The sequence below is a fragment of the Microtus oregoni genome, unplaced genomic scaffold (genome assembly GCF_018167655.1).
Source record: "Microtus oregoni isolate MIOR12 unplaced genomic scaffold, Mior012 000046F_ref0000063, whole genome shotgun sequence".
Taxonomy (NCBI): Eukaryota; Metazoa; Chordata; class Mammalia; order Rodentia; family Cricetidae; genus Microtus; species Microtus oregoni.
In genome coordinates, this window is record NW_024543220.1 from 17,524,984 (window position 1) to 17,533,626 (window position 8,643).

Consider the following 8,643-nt stretch of genomic DNA (forward strand, 5'->3'; position numbering starts at 1 on the left):
CCTTTGCTGGGCTAAGGAGGCTAGCCTGGGAGTCCTGAGTCTTGCTCTTACTATCTGTGCTTTAATTTTATACATACTGTGTTTTGCATGGGTTAGGTCATAAATGGAGCTCAGTCCAGGAGAGACTGAACTTCGTCATCTGTTAGCCTTCACTGCTTAATCTCTTACTGCCCTCCGAGACAGGCTGTAGGGGTAGCCAGACTTCCACAAGAATCTGAGGCTTCCAGCCGCCACTTGTTAGCTGGACTGACATGGGTTTAACTGTGTGCTCATGGGACCAATCTAGAGTCATATTTCTTTTTAAAAAATATTTTATTTGACTTTATTTTATGTGCATTGGTATAAAGATGTCAGATCCCTTGGAACTGGAATTACAGACAGTTGTGAGCTGTCATGTGGGTGCTGAGAATTGAACAACCCAACCACTGAGCTATCTCTCTAGCCTGAATCAGATTTTTTTTTCTTTTTGGTTTTTTGGGACAAGGTTTATTGTGTAACTTTGGAGCCTGTCCTAGAACTCGCTATGTAGACCAGACTGGCCTCGAACTCAGAGATCCACCTGCCTCTGGCTCCCGAGTGCTGGGATTAAAGGCATGCAGCACCACTGCCAGCCCGAGTCAGATTTCTTTTTAAAATGTTTTTAGATGCATTGATTTTATTTTATGTGTAGGAGTGTTTTGCCTGCATGTGTGTATATGTGTCTGCAAAGCACACGCACGTTTGGTGCCCACAGAGGTCAGAAGAGGGCATCCGATCCACAGAACTGAAGTTACAGATGTTTGGGAGCACAGATGGGGGTGCTGGGGACATAGCCTGAGTCCTGTGCCAGAGCAGCAGGTGCTCGTACCTACTGAGCCCGCTCCATTTCTTCACTGGTGGCTGACAAGGTGTTCTTAGTCACATAGCTCCTGCCGTCTGTAGACTCACTTTCTGTCCTTTTGTCAGTACGTCAGGGTAGGATTTTCTTTTTCCTCATGCAAAGCTCTGGACTAGGAGTTAACTGAGCTGTTAAGTCAATGTGTTTTGTACAGTCACTGTGAAGCAGGGTAGCCTGTCATGTTCTGAGAGCTGAGGTGGCAGAGGGACTTAAGACATTAAAAAACAACTAGTTAATGTATCATGTAAGATTGCTGTTAATGACAATGTGTGCAGATTTTTTGTTCATATGTTAAGCTGTAAAGCGTTTAACAGGCTTTCATCTATGGGGCTGGAGAGATGGCTCAGCAGTTGAGAACACTGGGTGTTCTTCCAGAAGACTCAGGTTCAGTTCCCAGCACCCACACAGGAGCTCACAACTGTCTGTAACTCTCAACATCCAAGACCCTCACTCAGACATACATGCAGGCAAAATACCAATGCACAGAAAAAAAATTTTAAAGTTTTAGATTGCCTCTTTTTAAAATTATTTATTTATTATGTATACAATATTCTGTCTGTGTGTATGCCTGCAGGCCAGAAGAGGGCACCAGACCCCATTACAGATGGTTGTGAATTGAACTCAGGACCTTTGGAAGAGCAGGCAATGCTCTTAACCTCTGAACCATCTCTCCAGCCCCCAAAATAAAATTTTTTTTAAAAAAGCTTTCATCTCTAAACTGGGTAAAGATTCAGGCCTATACTCTAACACTTGGGAGGTAGAAGCAGAAGGATCCCTGTTCAATGTCAGTTTTGGCTACTGGAGACAGTGTATCAGAAATAAGCAACAAAATAACAAAGACTTGGTTTTCTATTGCCTCTGTATGTAACTATGTCAAGATTAGGATTTTCACACATTCCTTTAGGGCACAGATTTTCCCAAACGCCAGTCAGGCTCTGGATCTGGATTTTGCCTCAGCCCTGGCTTCTGTCCCTCTTCCACTAAGTCTAGTTTATTTTTTAGAGAGAAGGTTTCCCTGTGTAGCCCTGGGTGTCCTGGAACTTGCTTTGTAGACCAGGCTGGCCTCAAACTCAAGTAGATTCACCTGCCTCAGCCTCCCAAGTGCTAGGACTAAAGGCATATACCATCACTGCCCAACTAGTTTTTAGCAAGAATCCTGCTTTAGCAAGAATCAATTTGAAGGGTCCTCATCCTGGAGTCTGATAATCTCTCTCTGTGTTTCTGTCTTTGTCTCTTTCTCTGAGTGTGTGTGTGTGTGTGATGGGGCACCAAGCCCTACCTACACTAAGCTGGCTCAGTGTTAGCCTCTCCGGAACTGGGAAGTAAAAGCTCTGAGCAATTCTTGTCCCCCCTGAGATTCCGGGACCCCAAGTACTGATGAGGGTCACGGGGAAACAGATGAAAGAAATCTAGAGGATGTTGAGCCAACCTGGCCTTGGTGAAGCTAGCGCTTCTGGAAGTCATGCCCTCACAGGCTGCACCGTGGGGCTTGGGCCTGGCACAGAATTATCTCTGGGTAAAAAGCGCTGCGGGCCAGCGCCTCTCCCTTGTGACCGCAGTGCTCAGATCCTGTCTTAGGCTGTTTGGAAGGAGTCTCAGCTTCTGTGAATTGTCAGCGATGTGAGGACCCCTAAAATAATAGGCACTTTAGGGAGAGCTGGGTCCAGGACTCCTGTACTCAGACACCTGATTCCCACCTGTTGCTTTCCTACACATGTCCAAGTTTCCCAAGCTCTGAGCCCAGGGTGGCAGAGTTGCCGCTTCCCCGAGTGTGGGTAATTCAGCCCAGCTGAGAGCCACCCTTGACCTCACTACCAAAGAAGCAACTGTAGGGCAAAGTCACGAAATAAGCGCCTTATCTTTGCCTGGAGTGGGGGTGGGGTAGGGTGGGGAAAAGACAGCGTTCAAGGTCGACTCACTCTGTGGGGCTGCAGCGCTAGCAGTGAGGGCACAGCACCACCAGGGGGCGTAGGTTGCAGCATTATCCAGATACTAAAAACAAAAGAAGCATGAGTTGGTAGGGAAAATAGACAGGAACTGAAATACGTTGGTGATTTTTAGTATTTTATTTATTGATATGTTATGTATTTCCCCTGTGTTCTGGATGTTTTTTTGTTAACTTGCCATAAGCTAGAGTCATTTGGGGAAGTGGGAACATCAGTTGAGAAAATGCTCCTGCCAGATCTACCTGTGGACAAGTCTGCGGGGGCATTTTCTTGACTAATGATTGATGTAGAAGGGCCCAGCACACTGCGGGTGGTGGCAGCCCTGGGCAGGTGGTCCCAGGTTGTAGCAAGCTGGTAAGCAGCACTCCTCATGGCCTCTGCCTCCAGGTTTCTGCTTGAGTTCCTGCCCTGGCTTTTTCAATGAGTGTGTCCTGCAAGATGAAACAAACCCTTTTCTCCCCAGTTGGCTTTTAGTCATGGTGTTTTATCACAGGCATAGGAACCCTAACTAAGGCGTGAAAAACTAAACTCATAAAAATGTATGTGTAAACTGGGAGGTGGTGGCATATGCCACGCCCTTAATCCAGCACTCAGGAGGCAGAGGTAGGGTGATTTCTGAATTTGAGGTCAACCTGGTCTCCAAAGCCAAAGCGAGTTCCAAGATAAGTAGGGATATCCAGAGAAACCGTGTCTTAAAACAAACAAACAAACAAAAATGGTTTTAAAATTTAAAAAATTACTATTTTATATGCATGAGTGTTTTGCCTGCATGTCTGTCTGTCTGTGGACTGCATTCATGCCTGGTGCTCTTGGAATTCAGAAGTGTCTAATCCCCTGGAACTGGAGTTCCAGGTGGTTGGTTGGGAGCCACCATGTGGGTGCTGGGAACTGACCCCAAGTTCTCTGTGAGAGCAGGCAGTGCTCTTAACTGCAGAACCATGTTCCAACTCTAAAATCATGATTATGATTATCAACATCATCATTATTATTATTATTTTGGTTTTTTGAGAGTTTCCCGGTAGCTATGAAGCCAGTCCAAGCTGAACTCACAGAGATTCGCCTGCCTCTGCCTCCCTAGTGCTGGGATTAAAGGTGTGAGCCACCACTACCCAGTTAAAAGCATAATTTTAAAGAAAGACTAACAGGCCTGTGGCCAGTGTTTTTTTTAGATGTATATGGGCCAGTCAATGCCTACCAGCCTGAGCCTGAGCCTGGAACCCCATGTGTGCTGGACATCCTCAACACACCTCTGCTTGGTGAATGCCCTGAGCATCCCCTCTGTGAGGAGGTGGCAGTCAGTCCTCACTCTCTTGTTCTCATCACTACCTAGAGACTCATTCTTCTCCAGAGGGCCTGGAGGTGGTGCCTGGAAGGCAGTGGAGAGAGCAGCCGTATTTGAGTGACAGGCCTCCAGGGCCCTGCTGTCCCTTGTGGGGTTCTTATGCATCCCTGACCCCTGGAGAATCCTCCTACATGTCTTACATGTATTTAGCTTCTCTTTATCCCTACTACCACTTCTCTGGAACAACCATCTCTGCTCATGTGCCACCTCCAGCCTGCCCCTACCCCCTAGCTCTTCTGCTAAGCCCCCCACCCACCCCTCCTCCTCTCCTTGCCCCCAGAGATGCTTCTCCAAGGCACAAGTCATCTTTACCACTGGTTCTGATAACCATGCTTGGAATTTCCGAGGGCAAAATGGAAGACCAGGTGAGAACCAAACCAAACTTAGCCAGTCTCAAAGGTTGCCCACATTGCAGGGCAAGGTCAAAGTCTCCCTTATGTCACTGGTGGCAGGCACAGCTTCCGTCATGTGCAGACAGAGCCTTCCTCAGTCCCCATGCCTGCCTGCCTCTAAACAGAGCCTGGAGCCCACTAGGCTCTGCACTGATATTGCAGAGCCCAGGTTTCAGGTGACTCTTAACCAAATCTTGAGCCAGAAGCGTGGAGACAGGTTCAGGTAGGAATGCAGGTCAGGGTCACTATGGACAATGTGTGGTGATAGATGGGGATCTGGGATGTTCCTGCAGTCAAGCAGATGGTCACATTGGGCAAGAGCAGATCAGAAGGTCTTTCCACATGTTCACAAGATAACCTGCCCTCTCCAGACTCCCATGGAGCGTGGTGTAGTCCCTGAGTCCCCTGTGAATGGGCCTGGTCCTCCCTGATCCAGCCAGTCTCTAGGGAACCAGATCAGGTGCTATCCAAGGCCTGATCCTATCCCTGAGAAACTGAGGCAGGAGGGTACAAATAAAGGCCAGCTTGGAGTTCAAGGATAGCCTGGGCTATCTAGCTCCTCCTCCTCAAATAAGAAGGATCATTCATAGAGTAATAGAGAGAGTTCTCCAGTCAGCAAAGCCATGATGGCCGACAGGGAGACCATTATGCAAGGTTAGAACATCTTGTGAGAAACATTCTCTGGAAGTAGAGCAATGGGGAATTAGGAAATAGGAGAGAATGTTAAGAAATGTTCAACCTCAACCAAGGAAATCCAAGGCAGAAATACTAGGCATCCAGAAAGGTGCAGAAATGAGCAGTTACCAGTCCAGTGCTGTGGACTATTCCTTTACACTGTGTGAATATATTCCACTGTGATTGGCTTAATAAACTAACTGACTGGCCAATAGATGAACAGGATACAGTTAGGCAGGAAAGTCAGACTGAGATGAGGAGATGCCTGCCAGACACAGAGGGAGCAGGACATCAACATGCCATGTTGATAATGGTACCAACACAAGACAGAGAGTAAATAAATAATATGGGTTCATTTAAAATGTAAGAGCTAGGGGCTGAAGAGATGGTTCAGTGGTTGGAAGTGCTGGCTGCTCTTCCAGAGCATCCAGGTTCAAGTCCCAGCACCCACATGGCAGCTCATAACTGTCTATAATTCCTGTTCCAGGGGATCTGACACCCTCACACAGACATACTTCAGTGTGGCAGAATACTAATGTGCATAAAATACAAACAAAAACTATTGTAAAGAATGTAAGAGCTAGTTAGTAATAAGCCTGAGCTGTTGACCGAACATTTATTTATTTATTTATTTATTTATTATTTTGTTTCTTTCTTTCTTTTTTTTTTTTGTTTTTTCAAAACAGGATTTCTCTGTAGCTTTGGAGCCTGTACTGGAACTAGTTCTTGTAGACCAGACTGGCCTCGAACTCACAGAGATCCACCTGCCTCTGCCTCCCAAGTGCTGGGATTAAAGGCATGCACCCCCACTGCCTGGCCACATTTATAAATAATATTAAGTCTCAGCATCTTTATTTGGGAGTTGCTGATGGGACAGAAACTTCCACCTACAGTCTACAGTCAGGAAGTCAAGGAACCTGGAAGGCCTGCGTACTCATTGAAGGTTCGGGAAGTAGACCCACTCTGTCAGCTGCTTCCAGTGTGACTTACAACATCTGGGGGAAGATATTCTACAGCTTTTAGAAAGAAACTTTTGTGTCATTTGCCAGCGGTACAGAGTTAGAATGACTGCTTGATTCCTTTCCAGCAAGGCTGAGAGCAAGATGTTTTTGAATAAGCCATCCCAACCTTGTGGGCAAATGCCGTTAGCCCTCAAGTCTGCATGGGATGTTTCTATGAAGCATCCAGGTAGACAGTTTAGGGTCTCAGGAGAACGCCTTACCTCAGAACACTGCTGAGGGTGCACCAAACTCCAAATTAGGGCAAGAAGGAGAGAGGAGTCAATGGAAAAAATGGATAAGCTTCTGACCAAGTCTAACTAGAAGTTTCGCTCTTACTGCCCAGCATTCATGGTACTGGAAGGCACTCTGCACGCTACTCGAGGAGAAAGGTAAGCACCAACCCAGCCTGAACCCTGCAATCTACATCAACCTGCCTGACTCGAGACCAGGTCAACTTGAGAAAATAATCTGTCCCTGACTTGCCCTGAGTAGAACTGTCTAAGGAAATTCCTCTTTCTTGGCCCTTGTTCTGCCGAGAAGTGAGGACAGGGATGTTATTCAGAGCAAGGCTTTGATGTCTGACAGTTGGATGGTTCTTCCAGTGTGAGAAGGAGGATGACTGAACTCATTCATTCCCTGACTACAAGCCCACTCAACTCTAGGGTTTCCAAACACCAACCAGAAGCCTGGGCCACACTTCAGCCCCGCCCTCATCGTGACCACGCCCTACCTTCACCCCTGGCCCCTCCCTCCACGCAGCCCGCTTTTAGTCCTTTGACCTTGGCCTGTGTCCTAGGATCCAAGCCGCCCTGGCACGCGCCTGCCCTAGAAGGGTCAGCTGGTGGTTTTGAAACTGGGCCACACACTCTGGGCTCTCCCAGAGGCGGGGTTTATCCCTTTTCTCTTGTGAGTTTAGTAACTAGCTCCTAACGGTTGGAAAGTTGGCTGATTGCTAATTCCCAGGAGGCCGCCCACCGCCTTCTGGATAGCAGAGGTGACGTAATCTCTCTAGTCCCCTGAACTTTGGGCTGCAGGTTTTACTGATTCCCAAGTCCATGAAATGGAACACATATGCCATAAATAAAACCCGCAGATTCCGGCCGTCATGTGAGTAGCTGGGGCTCCTCTGACTTGCTTCACAAGGTGGAACCTGACAGCAGCCCCCTCCCCCGCCCCAGCATGGAGAAGGGGGCAAGTCCTGCAGCTCAGGCCTACACCAGATGGCAAGTCTAAGTTTAAGTTTTGAGGCCCCATCAGGCCATTCACTTTCTGTCATCAATGCCTAAGGGCCCCAATTACACCATCCCTAGCCAGCCCTTGTCATTTACAGAGTGCTAAGAACTTCGAGTGACTGTCCTAATGAGTGTGAAGAGGACTCTCACTGTGTTTTTAAGAACAAGTGGGAGCCAGGAGAGCCACGACTTTGCAGAGGCAGGTGGATCTCAAGGCTACATAGAGAGACCCTGTCTCAAAGACAAACAAACCAAAAACCCAGGAAGGCACACATGAATATACACATAGGTGCTAAGATTACAAGAAAGTAATGCCCAGCCGGGCGGTGGTGGCGCACGCCTTTAATCCCAGCACTCGGGAGGCAGAGGCAGGCGGATCTCTGTGAGTTCGAGGCCAGCCTGGTCTACAAGAGCTAGTTCCAGGACAGGAACCAAAAGCTACGGAGAAACCCTGTCTCGAAAAATCAAATAAAAAAAAAAAAAGTAATGCCCAAAAATGTTGGTCTAGGGGCTACTTGTGAGTACTCTTGAACCTGCATATTGAATGCATATATATATATCACGACTACTCCTAGGTATGGTGGTGTAGAAAGTTTATTATCCATACGTGGGTAAGTAGAAGCAGGCACAGGGAGAGTCCAGAGTGGACATAACATGACCAGATGGAGCTGGGCCATGTGAGGAGAGGGGGAGGAGCAAAGGGGGGGGGGGGGGTAGAAAGGGGAACCAGGAGCAGAAGCCCAGAGGTCAAAATTCCAGGAAGGGGCAGGTAGCCAAAATGACTGGTTTATATAGGGAAGAGCCTTTGGGGGAAGGGCAGCCAAGACCCTTGGCTGGAGAGTGGGGACCTAGGGATGCTGGGAGAACCTGGTGACCAGGCCCGTTTTGATATGTAAAACAGGCACCTCAGCCTTTTGTCCGGGGTTTGAAACTTAATTTATATATCTTTTATGCTCCATTTCCGGTTTCTAGTCCATTATAAGAAACATGAAATATTAGTATTTTCTACCAAATACTGTAAAACTCGGGATTACAACATGACTATTATCCGAAAGTTATAATTCCTTCACCCCAGTAAAACATTTTCCCCTCCAGAGAACCTGCTATGTTGTCTGCTTCTGCCTCTCCAGTGCTGGGATTAAAGGGTGGGCCACCACAGCTCTGCCACAAAAATAAAT